Source organism: Lethenteron reissneri, chromosome 18 (genome assembly GCF_015708825.2).
Source record: "Lethenteron reissneri isolate LAM-NWPU_2019-01 chromosome 18, ASM1570882v1, whole genome shotgun sequence".
NCBI lineage: Eukaryota > Metazoa > Chordata > Hyperoartia > Petromyzontiformes > Petromyzontidae > Lethenteron > Lethenteron reissneri.
The window spans coordinates 5,846,310-5,870,098 of record NC_083796.1 but is presented as its reverse complement, the minus strand read 5'-3'; the positions used below and the strand labels follow the sequence as shown (position 1 = coordinate 5,870,098).

Sequence of the window (23,789 nt, the reverse complement as noted above, 5' to 3'; positions counted from 1 at the left end):
ATATGATTGCCTATGCAGAAAATGAAATGTGTGAAATGTGTTCACAAATGTACCACACAGAGCACCACCCTGCCAGCATCCAACAAGCTTGCACACCGCCTCAAATGAATCAGTTTCACCGCAAGAATCAGAAGTGTTTACTTGGCATGGTCACTGAGAAAAACCTGCCAAACGCCTCTATGGCAGGGGCTGCTGCGAACGCAGATAGCAGTCATTACCGATACTTTCTAGGGCATCTCAAGCCGTGCTGAACTAAAGAAGCCGAATGGGAAATATGGACCACTGGATGTGTGAGTTCTGCAGCCATTATGAACTGCAAACAAGTTATGATTTGTTTCTTAACAATCTCATGTTGGAGAAGAGCATTAACCATTGCCAATGCATATGCATTGTTTAAAAGAGAAAGGCTTTGCCAAATAAAATATAACACAAGATGGCATATGAAAAAAATATTTATAGAATTACAAATGTGACTTAGCACAAATGGGTGTCATATTGCAATGCTTAAAAATATGTAAAGTATAAAAATACAATGTTTTACCGACACGTAAAACAAAGACACATACACATATCCCCATATAGCCTCAACAGACTGTTGGGGCAAGTGCTGTTGGCGAGCACTTATGAAGGCCGGCACGGCACATGAGGAGGTCGGTGGTCAGTACCGCACCTGGCCGCCTTTGTATCCTCAGTGGCGATGTTTACACACCGTACCAGGTACTCATTTGAGGCCCAGGACCGGTTGAGATAATCGTCACTGGTGTTGGCTGTGAGCGGAAATTGAACTTGGGTCGCTGGGCTCGTAGCACAACACGCTAACCGCTACACTCCTGCTCCTCACGCACGCGTACAGTGTATACCTGGAGACGTTCTTTTTATATGGGTCGAGCCGTGGCAATCACCTGGAAGGTTCCCCATAATTAGATCGTGGACGCTAAGCCGCATTGAGCTGGGATCATGCTAGGATGGGTAACCAGAGTCATGGTGACCACAGTCACCCATCCCTACACCTCCGATTATCACGGTTGGCTATGTACGGTATGAAAGAAGTGCAACATGCATACAGAGTATTCAGGATACAGGTGCAATAAGCGTTGTGGGCAGTAGGGCGCAGTGCACTCCTCCCCACGTTCACCAACCCACGCTGACCACCGTGGCGAAGTATAGTCCAAGATGCCATCACGGCCCAGGTGTGGGGGAGGCCCTCATCCAGCAGTGGACCGGCAAAGACGGTGGCAGTGGTTAGTGGACCGTATTACGAATCCAACGATCCGAGTTAAATTCCTGGCCATGACTAACATCGGCGGCGAGTCGTATGCGAACCTGCGCTGGGATCACCGTTCACCAGCTCATTCCAACCAGCATGGTGAAGTATAGGTCAAACAACCATCATTATTGGCACAGTAGCAGGGAGGCTCTTACCTAGCTATTGATTAATAAAAGGGTTGAAATAATTATTATCATGGAATTCAGGAATGTAGAAGTAATTTTTCCTAATCAATCAGACTTTTTTTTTAAGCGTGAACACAAACCGTTCAATAATTTTAGTAACGCATTCGTTGCTTTCAATTTATATTCAACTAACAATGCCCGTTTCATGCTGAATTTAAGTGAATCACAGGAGTCTGTCCTACCAACAGTGCTGTTCATCTTTGCAGACTCTCCTTCCAAAAAATATGTTTAAAAAAATTGAGAATGTATAAGTGTCTTTTGACAAAAAAAACCTCCATAAATTAAACCTAGCAATCACATTAGATAAAATAACGCAAGGCCATCCTTGTCTTTCCCGGGCTCAAAATGCATTTCCGTAGTTGTAATTTGGAAACGGGATATTCCCGAAGGCAGTGGGTGTACGATTTGCATATATACAGGCAGATTCAATGGCTGCACTGGTGCCGAGTGATATGAAGCTAGACAACATCTCGCCTGACATCGTGTCCATGGAAACCAAAGTAAATACCTGCTCATCGGTGACACCAGGGCCAGCAAAGCTTATTCAACCTGACAAGGGAGGTGTTTGGTTGCAGTTCACTTGATATAACCTGGTAAAGGTTTTATATCTGCGGGCAGTGTAAGCCAAAGCTCACCATCAACTTTCATCATTATCAAATTGAGACTTTTCCGTCCGCCATTTCCATTTGGGAAAGAAAAAAGGCCGAAATGTTGTGGTAAGAACACACATTTACGAGCAAACACATACAATAACAAAATTCAGGACCTACTTAATGATGGTAGCAATACAATAAAAAAAATAGATCCCACTAACAGCCTTGTTACGAAAACCAACAATATCATCACCGATTCGACATCTGTAATCGAACCAACCAAGCGGTTTTCATACTCTTAGGTTTTTTTAGGTAAAGTCACGTAGGTAAAGAATAAAATTAAAAATTACTAAAAGTAATAATAGAAATATAATAAAATAATTGTCACGAAAGCTTCAAATCTACAAGTGGTTTTCCTTAAAACCCTCTGCTGCTAGACCACCCAGATTGTATGGCTTACTAAAAATCCATAAGGTACATCACTTTGTCCCACCGTATCCACCATTGACTCACTCACCTACAAACTGGCCCGATTTCTGTCTGAGAACTTACAACCATTCACTGGTAAGAATGCCTCAGCTCACTTGGTATCGTTAATTAAGGACATCTCACTATCTCCAGGTGATTTGCTCGTTAGTTTCGATATAGTCTCTTTGCTTACCAAAGTTGCTGTGCCTGACACCGTCGCAATCATTGAAGATTTGGTCCAACAAGGACTGAATGCTGATGTACCGGCCCTGGTGAGATACTGCCTCACCAACACTTACTTCACCTTGAATGGAACATTCTACAAACAAGTTGAAGGTACCCCAATGGGTTCTCTCTTATCTCCAGTTGTAGACAATATTTTCATGGAAAATTTTGAGACCGATGCCATCCAGGCATCCACTCTACGTCTGTTCTTGTAGAAGAGGTACGTAGATAACACGTTTGTCATCTGGCCACATGGCCGACCAGCTCTGGACCAATTCCTCAACCACATCAATTCCATACACCCAGCCATCAAATTCACCATGGAGGTGGAAAAGGATGGCAAGCTACCATTCTTGGATGTTTTAATCGAAAAGAGACCAGATGGCTCAATGGGCCACTGTCTACAGGAAAGTAACTCATACGGATGCCTACCTAAAACCTGACTCCCACCACCATTCATCCAAAAATGCCCTCATCAATACTCTACACCATAGAGCTAATCTCTCACATTAACATAGCTACCTCAGCGTGCTCGCCGTGGAGGCCGCTCTCCAATCTCACATTAACATGCAAATGTTTACCTGGCAGCCCTTTAATTAGTGGAAACCCACCACCAGCGCCATCGCTGCCCACCACTCACATTAACATTAGCTGCCCCGCCCATGCTGCTGACACTTGGGCTACGCCCATGTTAAACCTTTATAAACAGTTTGCCTTTAGAGGCTAACCCCCCTTTCCAGATGACGACTGCTTGTGTTGCGATCGAAACGTCGTAGTTTTTTGTTATTTTCTTTGAACCTATCTACGTGACGTTACCGAAAGTGCCAAAAAATATGGCATCATATTTGTCTATTTCATTCTCTCAAAGTCCATTTTTTTTTACAACTGAGAAGCCACTGCTATAATATACAGTATATGTTATAAAGGACAGCTGTGTAACCACTCGAGAATGTAATTGGTGATGCTGCATTGGCAGTGGTGCATAAGCACAATTAACAGAAACAACCTCATATTCGTCAATAACACTACCTAAAATACAAAATATATAATCAGCAACATTTCTGGCAAAGGCCCTTATTCATGGCCTGTGTATAAAATAAGAGTACAAAATAAGTCCTTTGTCAATTCACTGCGTCAGTTATGGGGTTTTGCTTATCTCAACTTCACCACTCTGGTCAGTGTTTGGGTTGGTGAAAGGTGGCACAGGATTCGTTCAGATAATTCTAGATTTGAAGCTTTCGTGACTGTAATGATTCATATTCTTAGGTTTTTTCGGTAAAGTCACGTAGGTAATTTTTTTTTTAATTAATAAAAGTAAAATAAAGATAAAATAAAATCACGACGTTTCAGAGGCAACACAAGCTTCCGTCTTGCCTCCGAAACGTCGTGATTTTTATTTTATTTTGCTTTTTAACGTTTTTTACCTACGTGACTTTACCGAAAAAACCTAAGAATATCGTTCAGATATCTCTCTCCACTTATGTTAGCCTCAGCCGAATATTGAACTTCACAGCAGTTTGCTAACCACTACGCCACTGTACAGCTTTCAAGATTTAATTGAGAACAATTTTAACACTCTGAAGTTGGGCCACGACACCACGCACAATCCACATACCCATGCTAATGTCACAGAATCTTTGATGTCCACTTTTGAACAGCCCGACCACTCCATCACCTCCACCTCGCTGGATTTCTGGACAGGTGCCAGAAAAAATATTCTGGCGAGCCCATGTGTTAAGTCTATCGAACTTCAAGTCATCTAATTGAATATGAAGTGTAAAACATGTCTGCTGTTATGCATGCAGGGTTCAGGACACTACCTATAACCATGCGGGTGCATGTATGATCTGACACGAGTGTGACAGATCATTATGTTTACAATACGTGGGTTCCTGCTTGTCATGTAACACTTAACCGAAACCTAGCACACCCACATGTGCAAAACAAAAATCGTACATGTACTATTAACTCAATCACTGGCACAGGCAATGGAAAATGTAGGAGATGAGTGATAAGCATTTTTTCGTTGGAAGTTTATAAAATGGCTTTGCTCGTATTTTGCTTACATTTTCCATGTTTAGTGGAACACTAAAGTTGGTAGTGAATGGGACGGATTTTCATCTTCTGTTATTCCTATTATTTGAAACCAAGGCACTGAAAATAGCTGAGAGTAAAATGCAAGAACATACCACACTTTAACAAAAGCCCCGACATTTACAAAGATGATCCTTACTCTATAACGGGTAAATTAAAATATAATTCTAAGTATACTATTTAAAACACTATATTTGCATTTTTCACAAAATAGACATTTTATATTTTACATCGCAAGGTATAAACTACGAAAAAAAGCTTTCAGATGAATAAGCCACAAACAGCAGTGGATGTTTACTTCAATACCTTAACAGATAACAAGTTCACATCTCTTTAACAAATCTGCAAAGTTAATGTTAACTCACATTTTTGGTTTTACAGTTTAAACCTAATAATCTGCGTTGGTTTGGGGGACCATACTATAGACCCTGTAATTCATGGCATACCACGGGAAGTTGTTCTATAATCCACGAATATGATTTTGAATATGATTTTGAATGCGACTTTGAATATGCTTTTGAAAATGATTTTGATCCGCCATGGTGTGCTGGAGATTATGGGAGAAAAGAGCGGCACAATTTTGTTATTCGGCAAAACGTTTATAGGCATACATCTGCCATACAGGTCTACGTTAAATGTTTTAGCATTTTGTAGACTTGATATCCAAGCCTTCAAAAATGCAAAAATACTTTCTTTAAACAAATCACGTCAGCACGGCTAGTCTGTGCAGATGCAACACAAAAACTACTAAGTTAAAAAAGATTTCATCTGCGTTTCCTTGCAGCTCCACTCTTGGAGCTATGCTTTAGTGTCGCCCACGTCTATGGTACGTGGGTTTCCGGCACGTGAAGTGTTTTCCATCGGTCGGGTGAGTGGCTGCGGATTACGGGAGCGGCCGCGAACCGCCAATAATCCACGTATTACAGAGATACATGGATTACTGGATCACAGATTTGGAGTTATGTGGGATTGCTAATTTTTCTTGGGGAGTCATTTTATTCTAACGATGAACATTATCACCAGGGGAGAAAGTGCTGCACACTCTGTGCTGCCTCTTCACAATGTGGAACACTTCATTAAATGTCCCTCCCTTGTTCAACCATTCCAGTAGTTGTACAACCGTGGTGTGTAATTTGGAGCATACCCATTTGTCAAGGAGCAAATAGAAAAATCAAATCCCATCTCAGCATGAAGTATATGGAGTTATTACTCTGAATATGCAGCTCACTGTGGAACTTTCACAAACCATTTTGGTCTAGAGTGCTTTGGAAACACAACACAACATTGTGTGCAATTAAATGATGACTTAACTGTTTGACGAAACAATAAGGTGTATTACTTTAATACAATCTTGTTCCTCTAGGCCACGCATGCCGTCCACTCGTCACTTGGTTAACCTTAACAATTAGCAATTCCTCACTATTCATTAGCAAATACTAATTTTAAGGTAGAGGAAAACACAAGTATTGTCACACTATTATTACATGTGTAGAGGAGTAATATAGGGACGTGGCGTCGTGTGTGCCGTCCAGTGCAATGACGTCACGGAACGTGACGTCATGCGCGCTGGGCAGCTTGATGACGTCACATCTCCTAGAGTATTTAAGGGAGACCCCGTGACGAAAGCGGGGTCAGTGGCAACGGGTAATGGTAGAAGGGTAAAGAGGGAACCAGGGGGGTGAGTCTGAAGAGAAGCCGGTGGTAGCCGTAGAGGTGCTTCTCTCTCCAGTCGGTGGAGTTGACAGAGTCCCCGATCCGACACGAGAGAGAGAGAGACCGGAGCTAGCCGGGCTAGGACCAGACAGAGCAGGGTCGTGTGGCAGGACTCAGTGTAGGACCCCTAACCCTTGGGAAGTTGTATACCCTTGTGTTATTGTTATATCCTTAATAAACCTTTGGCGGACGCCTCTCAACTTACCTTCGTATCCGAGTGCGTCCTGGGAACTCCTCAACACATGGGCATAAGAGGAACTGCGTGGAGAAGAGGAGATGATTAGAGATGGCTTGGCATTGAAAAGGAGCAGTGAAGACTCCCAGATATGTAGGTGCATGGCTACATGTTGACCGAGAAAGATCCCCCTTCAGGGTGTGAGAGCCCATTCCAGAGCGCTGGTGACATTGTGGGCCAAGGCATGGATGGATGTGAGGGAAACCGCAGCATGGACCAGCAAAACAAGTTTTTTTTTATATAATGAAACAAAATATATTTTTTTCAATATATATCTGCATCCATGCCAACCATCCAGTGTTCACTTAACAATTAGCAACAGTAGCAAAGCTTCTTCTTGGTTCTTTCGATAAAGTTACGTAGAATGGAAATAATAAAATAATTAAAAAACACAGAAAATAATTCTCACGACGTTTCGGCCACAACGCAAGCAGCCGTCCTCAGGTGGAGAACAGCAGGTCTGTCGAGAAGACAGAGTCTGAAAAACACACCCCAGCCTTGGAGCGACTATTTAAGCTGGGATGGAAGGGGGGGAAAGAGCGCCTTGACAAAATAATTTGCATATCAAGAGGAATTTAGCATATTTATGGGAAATGCAGATATGCGATTAGTACTACTTGTGCAATGCGTAGGAGGTTTACCAAAGCTGGTAAACGGAGGAGGAACAGGCCACTCCTGAAAAGGCAGCGGACAGAACTGCCCTCCCGAAGGAGTCATCCTGCGAGGCCAAGGTGTCCAGCTTGTAGTGCCCTGCCACCAATGTGTGCGGTGACTTCCAAGATGCCGCCCTATCAATGCCCTGGCTAACAATGTCACCACCACTGCGGCAGAATAGGCTCTCCGACTCCTCAGGGGGATTCATCTTTGTCAAAATGTAGCAATACCTGGTGCATTCTTTAGGAGGTGGACATTTGCACCCGACGTCGTTCCCATGCAGAACAAGCCTCTTTCTGCGATCCTCACCTAACTCAAAGATTCAATGTTAAGACTCTCACCACGTCCAGCATTTGGAGAGCTCTGTGATCTAAAGGGAGCCATATGCAATGTTGGCAAATGCAGCTCTTGTTGCAGATGGAAAATTGACGCCACCTTAGGCAGAAACTTGAGGCGAGATCCTCAGTACAACATTGTCGGTTTGGAAGTCCACAAAGAGGGGGATAGGCCAACAACGCCTGGCCTTCGAAGGGGAGAGTGGTTAAAACTGATTTTGAGCTGGAGGTCAGTTTGATTTATATTTGCCAAATCACTCTTCGACCCACTATTGCCGCTGCTGCTGTCTTGAGGCAATAAACCAGTTGATCCCTTCCTGCATCTACGATAAACGTAGCCGCATCCAGGATGTCGATGTAAGCCTGGTGCAACTCTTGGGTCCTCCTCCTCGATTTGTTTTCAGGATCTCCACCGATTCCATAATGAACTTCCCAACACACAGCGTATGCCGTGATGGTCGTGGAGATGGCCGCACACTTGGTGGCCTCTTTTTAAATCCCTTTCCAGTGTCTGGTCCGTCACATCGGGTAGTCTATGAGCTCTCCTCCTGCAGAGTCGGGTGTCCTGGCAGCACCTTTGACGCCATTGCAGCGTTCACACGTGGAACTGCTGCAAAGGCCTTGGGGTGTCCTGTTCATCCAGCGCATATCTAACTCTGAGAATGCACACTGGATGGAAGGACCTTGGCGAGGCTTGGCTCATTCACGTTGATTCTGCTTCTTCGGCGACTCCAAGAAAGGCTTGGCAGTGTCCATTTGTTAGCCGCGATTGCCCATATAAAAAAGGAGGTGCTTGCATTGCCCGGGTGCTGGGCTACATATTGCCCTTTCCCGCCACGTGACGGGAGGCTTTTGGCGGTAACCACAAAGCGTCGCAGGGCATGTGCTTCTGCGGACACATTCCTCATCACAGCCTGTGTTGTACAGCAAGCTGAGTGAGTCTTGATGCCAAAGCGTTAGCCGAGGCAATTTCCTGGGCGATATGTGCAGCCTCGCACCCATGCCATTTCAATAACCGACACGGTCTCTCCTGTTTGCCTGAATGGAGGAGATGCAGGAAAGAGAGAGATGCTCATGGGTAGTAGGTGGGGGGAAGCAACTCTCTCTGCATCATATACCGTGGACTGAATAGGAATTGCTAATCGTTGTGATTAACTAAGTGACCAGTGGGCGATGGTATGGAGGGAGAGAAATTTGTTAATTTCAAGTTAAGAACGATTGTGAGATTTTTTCAACTCCTTTGCTTAACAACACTTAAAATGCGTCGGTGGCGCACCACATGCGACCACTGTTCCATAAACAACAGGCTAAACAGTAAGATTATAATAGAAATGCTCTTTCGCGCTTCCTGCTGCTAGCAGTCAATGTGTTGCTCAGAGGCTTTATACTTCCAGCAGCTATTAAGTAAAGCAACAAAATTATCCAGATGCTTCAACTAAGTCCACACAAAGGCAACTGTGCAAAACTGTTTTGTGCAACTGATGGCCTGAGGGTTCCTTGCTGTTAACATAGACGTAAATAAACGTGACCACAAAGTATAAAAAAAGTAATTAGAAGCCAGAGTTATTTTTGTATAATTGGCTTCAGTTTTGTGAGGCATTAGCTTATCAAATGCATAATGCTTATGTAAGTGCATATGTATATCAGCCCCTTTACATACCAATCTATCCCCATTCCCACATCTGAATGCAATCCAATACACTGCAATGCAAACAAAAAACATATGATTTGCCATCTTGGTTTAAAGATGTAACAAACACTATTCTTAGCGGTAGCACTAGATACAAAAAAAATAAGTGCAGCTCTAAGGGTAAGTAACTTCAGACGAAAAAAAAATGGGTTCCCTTATCAAACGAATGCACCGAATTGATAGTAGAACGCTTTTTATGCACTAAATCCCGAAGATAGGCATTGTCTACAAGTGGGTTCGTTCTGTGGCTCCAAGGGTTAATACTCATGTCAGTGTACTTCCCAGAACCTCAGAGACCCCGGGTTCAAGCCCAGGCGGTCAAGCAAAAAATTAACGTCGCTTCGCCTCTCTGAAAGAGCTCTTCTGTGTTCTGAGATTGAAGGTCTCAGCTGAATGAATGCAAGAAACCTCCATCCCCTCTAAAACAGCTGTGTTTACTCTTGATTTGGTTGGTCTTAGCAATGAAAATAAGGAATGAGAGAAGTAAATGGCTTCTCAAGAGCTGGATAACACGGCAAGTTATTATCCAAAAGTGGAATATCATCTTTTTAAACGCACTTATGATATCATATCCATTGGAGTACATGAAATGAGTAATATTTCATTTAAAAATGTCAGATCAGACGTGTATTATTTTCTTTGTAACGTATTTGTGGGGGGTTTTTATAGACTAAATATGTTAGTATGATTGTCAATATTGAACATATTCTTGATTTTATATTTTAAATACTGGCATACACAGTCAATTTAATTACATTTAAACATTACTGTGGGCCTGGCTGCAATGCTCACGAAGGATTTGTACATGTGTTTTGTATTATGAATAAAACTAAAATGCACTCAGCCATAATAGATGTTAGCACTTTAAACCCCGCTGTTTAAAATACAGTCTAACAGAATAATTCACGTCACTTTAAAATAATAACAAGAGGCAGTTATTTTTAATTAATGAGTTGAGTTGCCATAGCAAGAGCAACTATGTGCAGATGTTTTCCTGCTCATATGCTTACAGTTAACCACATGTTTTTTTTGTTCCCTTTTCAGAAGAAAGAAACTTTAAAACAATGTTCATATCTATAATGTAGCATGTATTTCGTAAAGGCATGAGACAGATATGATTGGTCTGCTTGCATGAATTCACATGCAGCCAAACGCACTCAAAAGGGACGGGCACTGTTGGAGAGTGGAAAAGACGCAATGCATGGGGGGAGCTGCCTGCAGTGGAGGCCTCGTACACCAACCGGTACCTAGCTGCCACATTCCTGCACAAGCTGACCCCAAAAAATGAATAGTAGCACGTAGCATAGGTGTGACGCGGTGAAGTAATCAATTCACGTTCTGGGGGTTTACACATCTGCTCGACTTATGAACCATGACTGTTATGCTTCCCATTAAACCCGTACAGACGTGTCCGATACAGAACACTAAATCTCAGCCATGTGAAAAGTGAGAAATGCAATAAATAAAAAGCACTGTGATAAAAGGTAATTTAAAAACTAAATGAAATGCGTGTTTTACAAGCAATATAAAGCATTTTTGGCATGGCAAAAAAACCTAAAATCATTATGACCCTTGCTTGACAGGTCATCTATACTATAAGGCAGAAAAAATATCACAGCAAGGGCCATAAACACAGCACGTGTGTGCATTATGCCTGTTGATTTTCGTTCATCTCGGCCAAGTGCATTAATTTACACAAATGAAAAACCTTTACCACAATAACGGCGGTGCATTAATAGTATCCCCATTTCACTGCTGTTTTGGGCCAGCTCCCTATGGGGACAGAATTTAACAATCATTTTACATCAGCAGCTATTTCTGTCAGCTCTACCTAGGCATAAGGCACACAAACACAATCAGCCCCTGCGGTGAACAAAAAATGCATTTATTTTACGATCACCTGAAACTGATCCAATGTTAACTTGGCTTTTTGGTGTACCCTAAGGCGGGTATGATGTGAAACACAAACCTTGATTATACATGCACCACGTGTTACAACATCCAATTAAGAACCTGACAGACATGACTAGAGCTGGACTGTGAGGGACATTGAGGTCCTGTCCTCAATAAGCTTAGCAGGGTTGGGTTGGCACTCGTACCAGAGAAATATGCTTAACAGCTAAATAAGTTAACTATGCCAAAACACAATGAAATTTCGAATATAGCGACCATCCGTGTCATCGACTTGCTCTACATTTTGAACACGGAATGGTAAGAACAAAAAAAACCCCACCTCAACTGGTCTCACTATGACATTACTCAAAGCTCATCGCTTAAATAAAATAAAGCACAACACATTCTAAACGAAAATGTATCAGCCAACTGTATTCAAGATTAAACATTTTATTGTAGTCTGTGATTAATATTATTTCAGCAAACGAAAACCGACCTTGAAAATACATCTTTAAACTATGGTTCATACATAAATGTACGTGGAAGTATTTCTAAAAATAGCTGGCTCCTTCTGAGGTCGTCAATTATTAATTAGAAATCGGTTGTCAGAAGCCCCGATTGAGACCACCCCCCATTACACGGCAATTGGTAGATGTTCTCGGTAAGAGAGCCAATCAACATCTATGTCCTTTATGGATGAAAACAGCTTCTTCAATGTTGCACGTTACACAATGTAATGCCATCGACGGATCCATCCCAGTGCCCCCAAGCCAAATCAACACCAACCACCTTATATCAGATATTTCTGAAATGCAAGAAAAAAAACATATCTTCATAGTCCTGGGCAACTCTATTGTGCACTTTTTCATCACCATCTCCTGAACTGCAAAGAAGAGTCAAAAATGGCATCACATTTTTATTTTTGCCAACGTGATCATACCTTATATAAGAGCAACACAGCAGGTCATAAAGCCACTCTGCTTGACATCACTTATCACGTAATGGCAGCATAAATGCAATACGCAATCAAAAGGAAATGTGCAGTAATGTCAATCCTTTTTCTGTGCAATCACAAACAGTATGGAGAGAATATCACGAAAATAATTTTACCAAGGGAGACAAAAGTGGGGAAATAACCACCCCCCTTTGTATGTTGACTAGCTGTACTACCCGGCTTCGCCCGGGACTTGTATCCACCACGGCCGGCCGCCTTTGTCTCCCCAGTGGCGATGTTAATATGCTACAGCAGTTACTCGTTTGAGGCAGAGTCGACCTAGGGGAGGTTCAAATAATCGTCACCGGTGGTGGTCGTGAGCGGGAATGGAACTGGGTTCGCCGGGTTGGTAGCGCAGCGTAGCGTTAAGCACTACACCCACCGCTCCTCACACACCACACGCACAGACACACACACAGACACACACACAGACACACGCAGACACACACAGACAGAGACACACACAGACACACAGACAGCACGCTAACCACTACACTACCGCTCCCCACACACCACACACGCACACACACAGACACACACACAGACACACACACACAGGCAGCACGCTAAGCACTACACTACCGTTCCCCCTACACAACACACGCGCGTCCATAGGTACACATACACGCGCTTGCTGCAGACACACACGACTTTCAGGGTGCGTACGGCAGTAAACGACTGAAATAATAAAGCGGCAATGCTGCGCAAGGAACGCCTTAGACCTGCAACACATTTGTGTAATGCGAGCGTAAACACACAAATACATACAAACACATACACAATACACACACACATACATGCAGACACACAGACAGACACATAACACACATACATACATACACACACATACATACACAGAAACACATACACACACATACATAGACACACACATACATACACACAAGCACATGCACACACGTACATACACACATACATACAGACACGCAGACATACACATAAAGACATAGAAAAAAACCCACATACATACACACACACATACATACACACAAACACATACACACACATACATACACACATACATATACACACACATACATACACACATACACATGACCCGGCTTCGCCCGGGACTTGGATCCACGATGCCCGGCCGCCTTTGTCTCCCCAGTGACGATGTTCACACACGACAGCAGTTACGCGTTTGAGGCTGAGTGGACCTAGGGGAGGGCCAGGTCCGTTTCAAATAATCGTCAGCGGTGGTGGGCGTGAGTTGGAATCGAACTGGGGTCGCTCAACCAGCTTAATGATTATTTGTACAAAGAACATATAAAGAATCGATTATAATAAGCAGGCTACAGTCCACATTATAGACTGCCAGTACACGCAGTCAGCATCATAAGCAGGCTAGAGTGTAGATGATAGAGTGGCAGTACGCTCACCGAGCTTAATAAGCAGGCTACAGTCTACATGATAGACTGGCAGTACGCTGACCCAGCTTAATGACTATTTGTACAGTGAACATTTAAGTAATCGATTGTTGGCGCGTTGGGTTTAAAAGTAATATTAATTGCACACATTGTGTTGGGGGTGGAGTGAAGAGTAGGAAAAACTTTGATGAATTTACCTCAGAGTGGCGTGGTGGGTGTCGAGGCCTAGTAGCGTGCAGAGCCTGCGGCCTCGCCAAAATTGTCCACCCGGCAGAGGCAGGGTACGGGTGGCGTGCCTTCCCCCCCCCTCAGCGCTCCAACAATACTGTGTAATGGCTATTATTTAATTATTTACGGAGCCTATTAAAGTGGCGAAGGCGTGGCTAGCCGTTGGCAGGGGCAACCGCCGTCCAATGAAACTGCAGCCCTTGGCGAAGGCGTCGCTAGCCGTTGGCAGGTCCAATGAAAGCGGAGAAGGCGTCGCTAGCCGTTGCCAGGGGCAACCGCCGTCCAATGAAAGTGCGTATGGTCCGAAATCCACACACACACACACACAGACGGACAGACAGACATGCACGATTTTATATATATAGATGTACTAATTTAAAGCGACAAAAACACTCGAAGTAAACAGAGAATACACCGTCTAAATAAAAATGCGTTCACGTAGCAATGTTTTTACGAAGCATCATCGAGAATCATCTGCCATCGTCATAATTACGATCCACATCATCTTTTCCATCGAGCCTCTCGCTGTCATAAGGAAGAGTCTCACAAGATAGTGACGCTACCGGGCAATATGAGTTTAAGAGCTGGGTCAGGGTGCTCCACTGGGACTGCAATCATCATGGTCTCTAGGCGCAAGTTCATGCATCTTGGCCTGTCTGTGAGCTTATAGCCTTACAGGGCCAAATCCCAAAGATGCAGCTTGATAGGACTCGAAACAAGGACAAATTACCAAAATTCCATTTCATGTTTGCTCCAAAGAGTAAAAAACTAAATCTGTAAACATTGTACCATAGATTGTATATAGACATTTCAGCCCTATCTATATAAACTCGTTTGCAGTGCAATTGCATTTGCTGCTCTTTACAGCACTTTTGTTAGCTGTGCTCAATATACCAATGTGCCTCCATTTCCCCTGTATTTTTTACCAGTCTCCTTTGCAATAGAGCTATGCATCGCAATAGAAACCCACTGGTTTAAATAAAGAATATCAAATCTTAATGTATGAAAATATTAGTTGCAATTTTTTTAAAACGGTAACATTAACCACATTATTCCTGACCGTATCCAAATTCTACGGGTGAGCAATCATATTCTTTCCACTGTTATTTTTGTACGATAGCCAATCGGTGTTTTGTGTGTTCAGAGTTTGGATGCGCAGAAATCCCATGGCACTTCACTTCTACGGTCACACATCTCTACGTTTCCCGCCTTCACCAAACCACCAATGACCCGGTTGCACGGCGTGGGGGGCTCATCCAGCAGTGGATTGACAGAAGGGCCGCACAGTGTACATGTCATGTACATCTGTAAGTTCTCAAACCAAAAATTTTAAAAGCAACCCTACGTGGTGGATACCGACATGACTCTTACTCTTATTGTACAGCCACCCAAATCTTAGTTTTTTCTCAGTAGTGTTTTTTTTGCTTGATGTGTTATGTATTATCCAAGGTTACAGTGGGAGTGTATTTAACATTAAAGTGTTTTTTTCTATTCGAGCAGAATATGAAATCCGATATATATCCTAAACAATCGAAAGAATGAACAATATACATACGCTCAATGTGTATACAGTGCATACGATGTGAGATGCAAATTCTGCATTCATAATGTCATCGTGAAAACCATACAATTATTCAACAATACTATGATGAAAACATCGTGTAACCACAATATGCAGAACCATGTATTGACATGCAGAGCCATGTATGTTTTCAATACATTATAAATACACCATAATCTTCTTGGTTCTTTCGGTAAAGTCACGTAGAAGGGAAGTAATAAAATAATACCGAAAGAACCAAGAAGATGAATCCCTGCAGTCACGAAAGCTTTAAATCGAAATACACCATAAAGCAAACTTTTGTACACCGAATCACATAAAGCAAACACCACAGCATAAAGCATTAACACGACAGTAGACCAAACTCACGACCTTCTCACCTCCCTTTATGGTCACTTGTGCACAGAATTTTAATGCTTATGAGGTTGTTGTTGTTGTTGGTGTTTTGAAGAGAAACGTGTCTATTCAAAATATAACATTAGTCTGGAGAAAAAAGAAAATATGGTTATCACGAGCACAAATGTGTGCTACATAAATTATGCAAATGGCGCTTCGGCAAGGTTGTTACAAACAAAAATATTGATACTCACTAACAAATATGGCTCAAACCTTCGGCTTTCCAGGCATCAGGCAGTTTGCAGCATGGGAAACGTGTACTATGTATGGGTTATACAGTCCTGTATGTTGAATGCAGCCAAGTAATAATTCTCCAACAACAGTTGTCAGCACTGTGGCACTAATCGAATACGTTTCCAATTTAAAAGCAATCCGAACCCAACTCATCTTTGAAAATCAAAAAAAAAATGCGAAAACACTTTGTAGGTTCTTGAATACAAAGCAATTATTTCTAGCAGTAAATTGATGCATTGTCATGATTTTCGGGAACGATTGGATTAAGGAATACATACTTCTCTCATTAGTATCGTTTCAAATATTGGTGTCTCGTGTATTCAGTGTTTTCACTGCATTAGCCTGTAATTTGCATACACCAGTGCATGCACAATTTAAGGTAATGTATATGTGGGCATAAGCATCGATTGCGTGTGGAGTCACTGCAGCATTGTTCCATGCCTCTATGTGGATTGTGTGTCGCATGTTTATTCCTGTGTGTATTTCCGTGTGAACGCATAACAACAGCTCGTACACACAGGCTTTTCAGCAGACACACAAGGTGAAAAATACAATAAAAGACAAACTTTGAGCTTCCATGACAAAAAAAAAGATTTTCATCATCACAGGAATGAAATCATTGTCATAACCCTTAAAACTAAAATGATGACAGCTGGCAAGGACTGAGCCTAAATAAGTAACTACTTAGCAAAACCATGGGAGAATGGGGACGTATTTTTCGCTTGCCCTTCGTTACAGTAAAAGGCAGAATGGACCTCTTTGAGACGCAGGCTCTTAAAAAAAGGCAAAACAAATGGCATGACAGTGACAGATAGGAGACGGTGCTCCCAGTTTACTGAAGTGTACACAGAGTCAGTGAACCTCAAACGAGCAATGGAATCAGCTCACTTTCTCAGAAGCAGCTGCATTGCATATCCCGTACACTGGAGGCCGTGTCACTAGGTCCACTGGGATCTGTGGAGGCCCAGTAAGAAAACACCACCTGCATGACGACCCAGGTGTGAGCATTGGCATTTGTTAAATACGGCTTACTTTAAAGCATATTTAAATTCACCACCTGCCGACTGCCATTCACAAAATGCTGCTATTAGCAAATGGACATTATTAAAGACCCCGAGTGACAAGATGAACACAATTTTTTACTTTAAAAAATCAATTAAGGCATATTTTGTACTTTAGCCTTAACAAATGGAACAAATGGTAGCATGTTAAAGTGTATTAATGAAACACGGACATTCCATAAGGACCATGGTGAAAGTGCTACCAAGGTGTTTTTAAGCACTGTATGGAACAAGAAAAGGGATTGTGACGCCATACCTGTCAATCTTTTTTTCTTTCAACTGCATGTGGAATAATGCACCCATTCTTGGCAAGCATCTGCCGAGGGCAGCCGACACAGCTTTAAAAGCAATGAAACTAACCTTAGTCTTCCTGACTTGATAATTGCCACATTCAATGAAAAAGTATTAAAATGTGGATGATATTTGAAAAGTTAAAACGTTTCAATCCCTGGAAATTATTTTACCATATTGCAACAGATGCACCACTTTAAAAACCTGGCAGAGATTACAATATTGCAGCTGTCATAAATTTAATTAACCTGAAATATCACAAAACACTGTACAAAATGTCGACAGTAATTGTGGAAAGTGTATCCATATTTTTTGTCATGAACAAATCCATTTTAACCAAATTCATAAACATTGCAGACATTACAATTGAAAGTTCAGGCCCTGTAAACTGAGAGAGGTGTTACATTCTGCTAAAACATATAATCATTGTCGTTGCATGCAGAAGTCTAAGTTAATACCTCACTGGTGATCAGTATGCATCCAGGAGTCAGTTAAAATATGAATGGAGTCAATTTGTGAAAAGGTGAATTACGACGTAGGATACTTGCGTTTTTTAAACAATTGTCTTGGATACTATGGGACAAAATACAAAGCAATGTCTTTCCAGCATAGCATTTTAAGTACTTAATAGCACAAAGCAGTTGTAGTGCAGACACAGGAATATTCTACTTGGCTATGAAAGGAATTCAAATTGCATGAATAATGAAAAATACAAGTCTGCCAAAGTCTCATTGTGAGTATTGCTGCATAAGGTATGCTATGTAGGTGGTGCCATATTGAGACAAATCGTTGAATTACAAAGCATTTGCTTTTAACATGACCAAAAATAATCCCAATTTAAATTCCAGGGGGAGATTATGTGTTAACATATATGAAAATCCCCTGATTTCAATCAACATTTGTGCTTTACAATAATAATTACAGCAAACGGAAGCATTATATTTCGTAATGAACATTATAATTTATATATAAAGAATATAAAAACAAAACAAATGTGGAGATTATAGCAATAGTATTTTAATAACCGTGTTGTGTACTGTCCTGACATTTTTTTTATTGATTTATAAAAAGCTGCAAATCTGTTGATGTTTTAAAGAATACCAGTAAACATGGACAATACTAGAGTCGTCAAGTCAGAATGGTACAACTAATACATTACAAAATAGAAACAATTGTTGATGTGGTCGCTATTATCTTGCCTCGAGTTTCAATAGCAAAGCTGGGATTGCTTTTTTTGCATCGTAAATTTTGGGTTAAAATATGTATTCTTTGGATATTTACAACCATATAATGAAATAGAATTCGGCATTCAAAACAAGTTTAGCAATTATTATTCTGAACACTATAGAAACAAACGCAACTATAATTGTCATTGGAAATCAATGCAGTACCAGAAATCCTATAGGCCTGTCAATTACTTTGAACGCTCATTGTCCAACATTCCAAATATGTATTTTTTTATGATGCCATAGAAAATTTAAGATAACACAAAACTTAGAATGTTACATGATTCTCAAAAATAGCAATCCTAATGATAAGCACGGGTATAAGATTCACTTCTGCAAAGCATTTTACATATTAACGATTGTAATATTGTTCACGTGCATATATCCAAGTCGCATGCAAAATCATACATTCAAGTACAGGTTTTTTTTTTCCTAAGCATAGATTACTAAACCAATAACAGTTACAATTTGATATTTGCGAATACAGTGAAAAATTGGCTGCCGGAGCCTGAAAGACCTTTCTATGTTTCTCCATTCCTGGCGATTTTCAATAAGAAGCAAAATGAAAAGTAGAGATAATACTGTTTTTTTTTAACTACAACAGAGGAAATCAGATAAGCGTAAAGGCAACACTGAATATGCATACCTGGAACATTGCCAACAACTCTGCAAAAGAGCATCTTCGCAACCACGCCAGATTATATCACGTAAGCATTGACCGTCACTCACCCAAATAGGTAGGGTAAGTAGGTTTCGTTTACAGTATTTATAATCTGGTGAAAGCTCAGAAAAAAGTGCGCAAGTTCAACTCAAAGCAAACTCTGGTTCCACCCCACCCACCCCCGTAAAATCCCCAATGACACAGACCTACAAAACACACAAGCGTCATCAGAGTATACTGCAGTAGTTGCACGCGCATAAAACCGATGCACATGAGCGAGCTCTGGATGTGAAAAGGGACAACTCCAAGTCAGCCCTTTCCGATAACTTCTCGATATTAACAACATACAGGAAACGAAGGCACAATGAGAACACACATGGTGCAAACAGTGGACCTCTGTTATTATCCACGACCACCAGTGTTGGGCATTCTGTGCTAAATTGGTCATCGAAAGCCGCAAGCAATTTAGTGAATAAAATTAATCATTGCCTGACTGATAACTATGCAAGAGTCCATTGAACTACATGTCCCTTCTGGTATAACATACATAAGTGTACAGGGTACAGCTTTTGAGAAATTACTGTGTCGCACAATGCGTATTCACGGACGCTGTGTGAATCAGCTGTAAAATAGAAGCAGTAAGAGAAATGTAGTTCGAGAAGGATGACTCTTTATAATTATAATCATGCGTTATCGTGCCATGGACCACTGAGGCATTCTGCACAGTGCGGAAAAATTTTGAGTCTGGGTAATTTCTGCGGGTAGTTACAAACTGTAGAGTAATGTAAGTAATTAAGCATTTGGAAATAGCTGTGTTATCAGTGTGAAACTCTTCTCTTTGCAACACGATCTCAACATGTAATCTGGTTAAATAAAGACATTCATTTTAAATGGTCTGCGAATCCACTTTTGAACACAGCCTCCAACCATATATGGTTGGCCATTTCTTCACTGCAGACTGCTTTTTATAGTTTTGTTTGCTTATAGCCTTGTTAAGTTTGTTTTGCAGTGTTTCCCCATTGTGGCTATAATTAAAAGCTATCACCTGTCACCCTCCAAAAGCGGACACTTCTCATTTGACCCGAACCCAAAGACAAAGTTTCCCCATTTAGCACCGGGTGGCCAAGTGTTGTTCGCAAATCACTTAGGGGCCATCCATTTAGTACGTACGCATTGGAAACGAGGGGGGGGGGGGGTGAAGCCTCGATAATAATTTGTCTACATTGGCCTTCAAATGAGTTAGACAGTCCGGCGGTGGACTATCTGTTAGTTTAAACACGTTAATATTATTAATCCTTGATCGTTTCTGCGTAGATTAAATATCGGCCGTTCTATAAGATTCGGGGGGGGGGGTGTAGAAAGTTAGCGTGCGTACAGAGGGGGGGGGGGAGGGTAAAGTTGACAGATTTTTGCGTACCTACTAAATGGATGGCCCCTGACAAAGGTGTCAGCACAACAAGTACGAATGTCTGATGATGCCAGCACCACGCTCAGAGAGATGCCTTCTCAAAGCCAGTGCCTTTTTAACCAGCACGCAGCACTCGCCACTCTCTCATCTTGGGTTACGCTGACCTAGGGAGGAACCCAAAGCAATTCAGAAAATATTTTTGTCTTCATATTTTTACACACTCGAAGACTTCAAAACCCCCTTTTTTAAGAGCCTTGTTTTGGGGGACATTTGGCCCAAATTTGTGTATCATTGGAACCTCATTTGCCAGTAGAGAAAATATGATAATTGTTTTTTTTACCCTTTTATCTGTCAGTTTTGTTGCCAGAAAAAAGGGTAAAAAACCAATTATCAAATTTGTGTATATCAAGCCACGCACACACACACACACTACAAGCGGACACAAAAGTCGCCACAGACGGTCCCGTCAGAAGTGTATTTGCTGTAATGTCTCCCTCCGGAACCCAATGCTTTTGTATATGGAGTGTCTTGTACGGATATAACCTGATCTGCGTGATCCACTACGGATGGAGCGCGCCTTACAAACGTAAATTATCATGATAATTGTCAGACACAAATCATCACACCAAGGGCTTTTTTTTAAATCTCCAAAATGCGTTGGATACTGAAAGAAAGAACAAGTTGGCAGTCACGTACAAATCGCACGTCAAACATTACAGCCACTCTGCGATGAATTCTATGGCTATGTAAGAAGTGAAAACGCGTCGCGCGATAACATTTCGGGGCCGATGTCCCTCTGGTTTTTGTTGTTGCCGAGGTCATAAACACCACTGCCGCCACCACCACTCTCAGTTATAATCTGTTCACGTCGTCAACTTACTTCCGTCAAATTCCCGCAGCGTTTGCAAAGTGCACATCTTCCACCGTGAGCCCGGTCAACCTACGCAACACGTCAAAACAATTCTTCGCTCTGCAAATGAGGACCACTTTTGCCCCGTGAGCCGAGCCTAAACCACAGTAATTAATGCTCCGTGATGGGTGAAGTTGTTACATGGCCACATGGGCTTGCGGAACGCAGGTTGTGGATTGTCAGGGTTGTCGGGCTTTTAAAAAGAAATTGTCAATTGTGGGAGACTTGGGTTGTTCCCACAACACTTGACAGGCCGTCTCGCCCGCTCACACACCGGCGTGCACACTTACAAAACAAAGACACTAAATACCCAACACCACACTACCGCTGAGGCCAGGTCGGCAGGGCAAGCAACCTCGCTTGACCACTTCACAACAACAACAACAACCACAACAACAACACCAGCAGCAGCAGCAGCAACCCCCCCGGCTCCCACGTAAACATCGCGCAAGGCACGGAGCGACACTCACCTCCAGGAAGCCGCACGCGTCTCTGCTCGGCCGGGTCGCTCTCTCGCCGAGCATGCCGGTGCCTTCGGTCAGCGTGGAGGAGGAGCAGGAGCAGGCGGAGGAGGAAGAAGAAGAAGAGGAGGAGGCGGAGGCGGTGGGGACCCCGTCCCGACCCCGCGTCGTCAGTGACCACCGCCGCCACCACCGCCGCCTCAGCCTCCACCGCCCACCACCACCACCGCCCAGCCCCGCCCCCCCAACCTCACCACCACTCCGAATGCCGCTCTCCACCAATAGCGGAGCGGATCACTGGCGCGAGCCACGGGCGGTCACAGCCAATGGCGCGGCGACTTGCACGAATGCGTAGGCGTAACGACGCCATGGGCCAATGAGAGAGGGCGAAAGAGAGGGAGGTGTGTCATAAGACACGCCCACCTCGTCTTCCCCCTCCCCCTTTACCGGGCTTGAGGGGCGGGGCTAAGAGTCCCCACCCTCCTCCCCCCACCCACCAGCCCCCACCCTCTTCCCACCCGCCCCCCCCCCTCGTGTGACCCCAGGTTGGGTGCTACCCCAGCACGTGCTTGCCATTCATTTCGCTCCCCGAGTTGGAAAGTGTTGGTGCCATGATCTCTGGCAGCATTTCTGTCTGTAACACGGTGGGGAGGGGAGGGGGTCACTGTAGCATCTCGTAATGATGATCAAATATGAGCTAATTATTTGTACACGCTTTTTATTAACTCGCTCAGTCTATTGTTGTCGTCGTTGTTGTATCCTCAAATATTGTAACTCAATTTTAACCCAGTATTGTCATCAGTATGACATACTTATGTCATACTGATCACAATACTATTACTGGAGTCGTGGAGTTCTTCCATTACTAGTGGGGTACATTTCATTAAAGCGTGTTTTTAAAAAAGGTTTTTTTTCGTTAAAGCATAACGTTGTTTGGGATTTTCTCCAACTGAGAACCGAACGTAAGAACTTCCTCAGGCAAAGCAGCCATTGTAGCTAGATTACTGGGTTTTCATAAACATAAGCATCATTTTATATCTCATCAATCGTGATTAAGTATAACGTGCGTGTTGTGTACAGATGTTGTGTTGTTCTGTATTAAACGACAGTAATTAATTACTGCTTAGGTTTTCTGTATTTGTGTTCTGTTCATGACATTTTATGGGTTTATATTTAACATTTTCATTGTATTGCTTTGGATAGCATATGTTGAGCCACAGCATAACTTGTTGTGATGGCTTATTTTTAATACGGTGAGTAGGTTTTTAATGTAATTTAGCATTTGTTAAGTGTTTTCATATACGATATATTAGACTTACATTGTTTTTTTATGTTACGTTTCAATTTTTGGCTTATTTTTTTTGTCGCCGAGAGGTTTTTTATTTTATTTTGCACATTGCAATTCTAATCTATGTGCCTTAGCACGAGGCTTCCCTGCAAAAGATACAACATGTAGTCTCAATGAACTCTCTCCAGCTTACATGATTGATTGGTTGACTGATGCCCTTTAAATAAAGTATTGATTGTGTTTCAAACAAAAACCATACAGCTCAACATAGATAAATGTTGGCATAGAGTGACGCACTCCATTTGCTACATAAATTACTTGTGTTCAATT

General features: G+C 42.4%; 1 protein-coding gene across 3 annotated transcripts in view; it reads right to left on the bottom strand.

Annotated features, from left to right (window-relative positions):
* Positions 1-22,379, bottom strand: part of GLCE (glucuronic acid epimerase) — a 34,236-nt gene extending 11,857 nt beyond the window's left edge. The window contains exon 1 of one of the 3 annotated variants that reach the window (XM_061553555.1): positions 22,181-22,379. The gene's annotated coding sequence lies outside the window, so the exon portion shown is untranslated. Of the gene's footprint in view, positions 1-20,809; positions 21,223-21,680; positions 21,701-22,180 lie in introns of those variants that run through there. The other 2 variants (XM_061553557.1, XM_061553556.1) reach the window with 2 other exon arrangements.
* Positions 22,380-23,789: the final 1,410 nt, after the last annotated feature.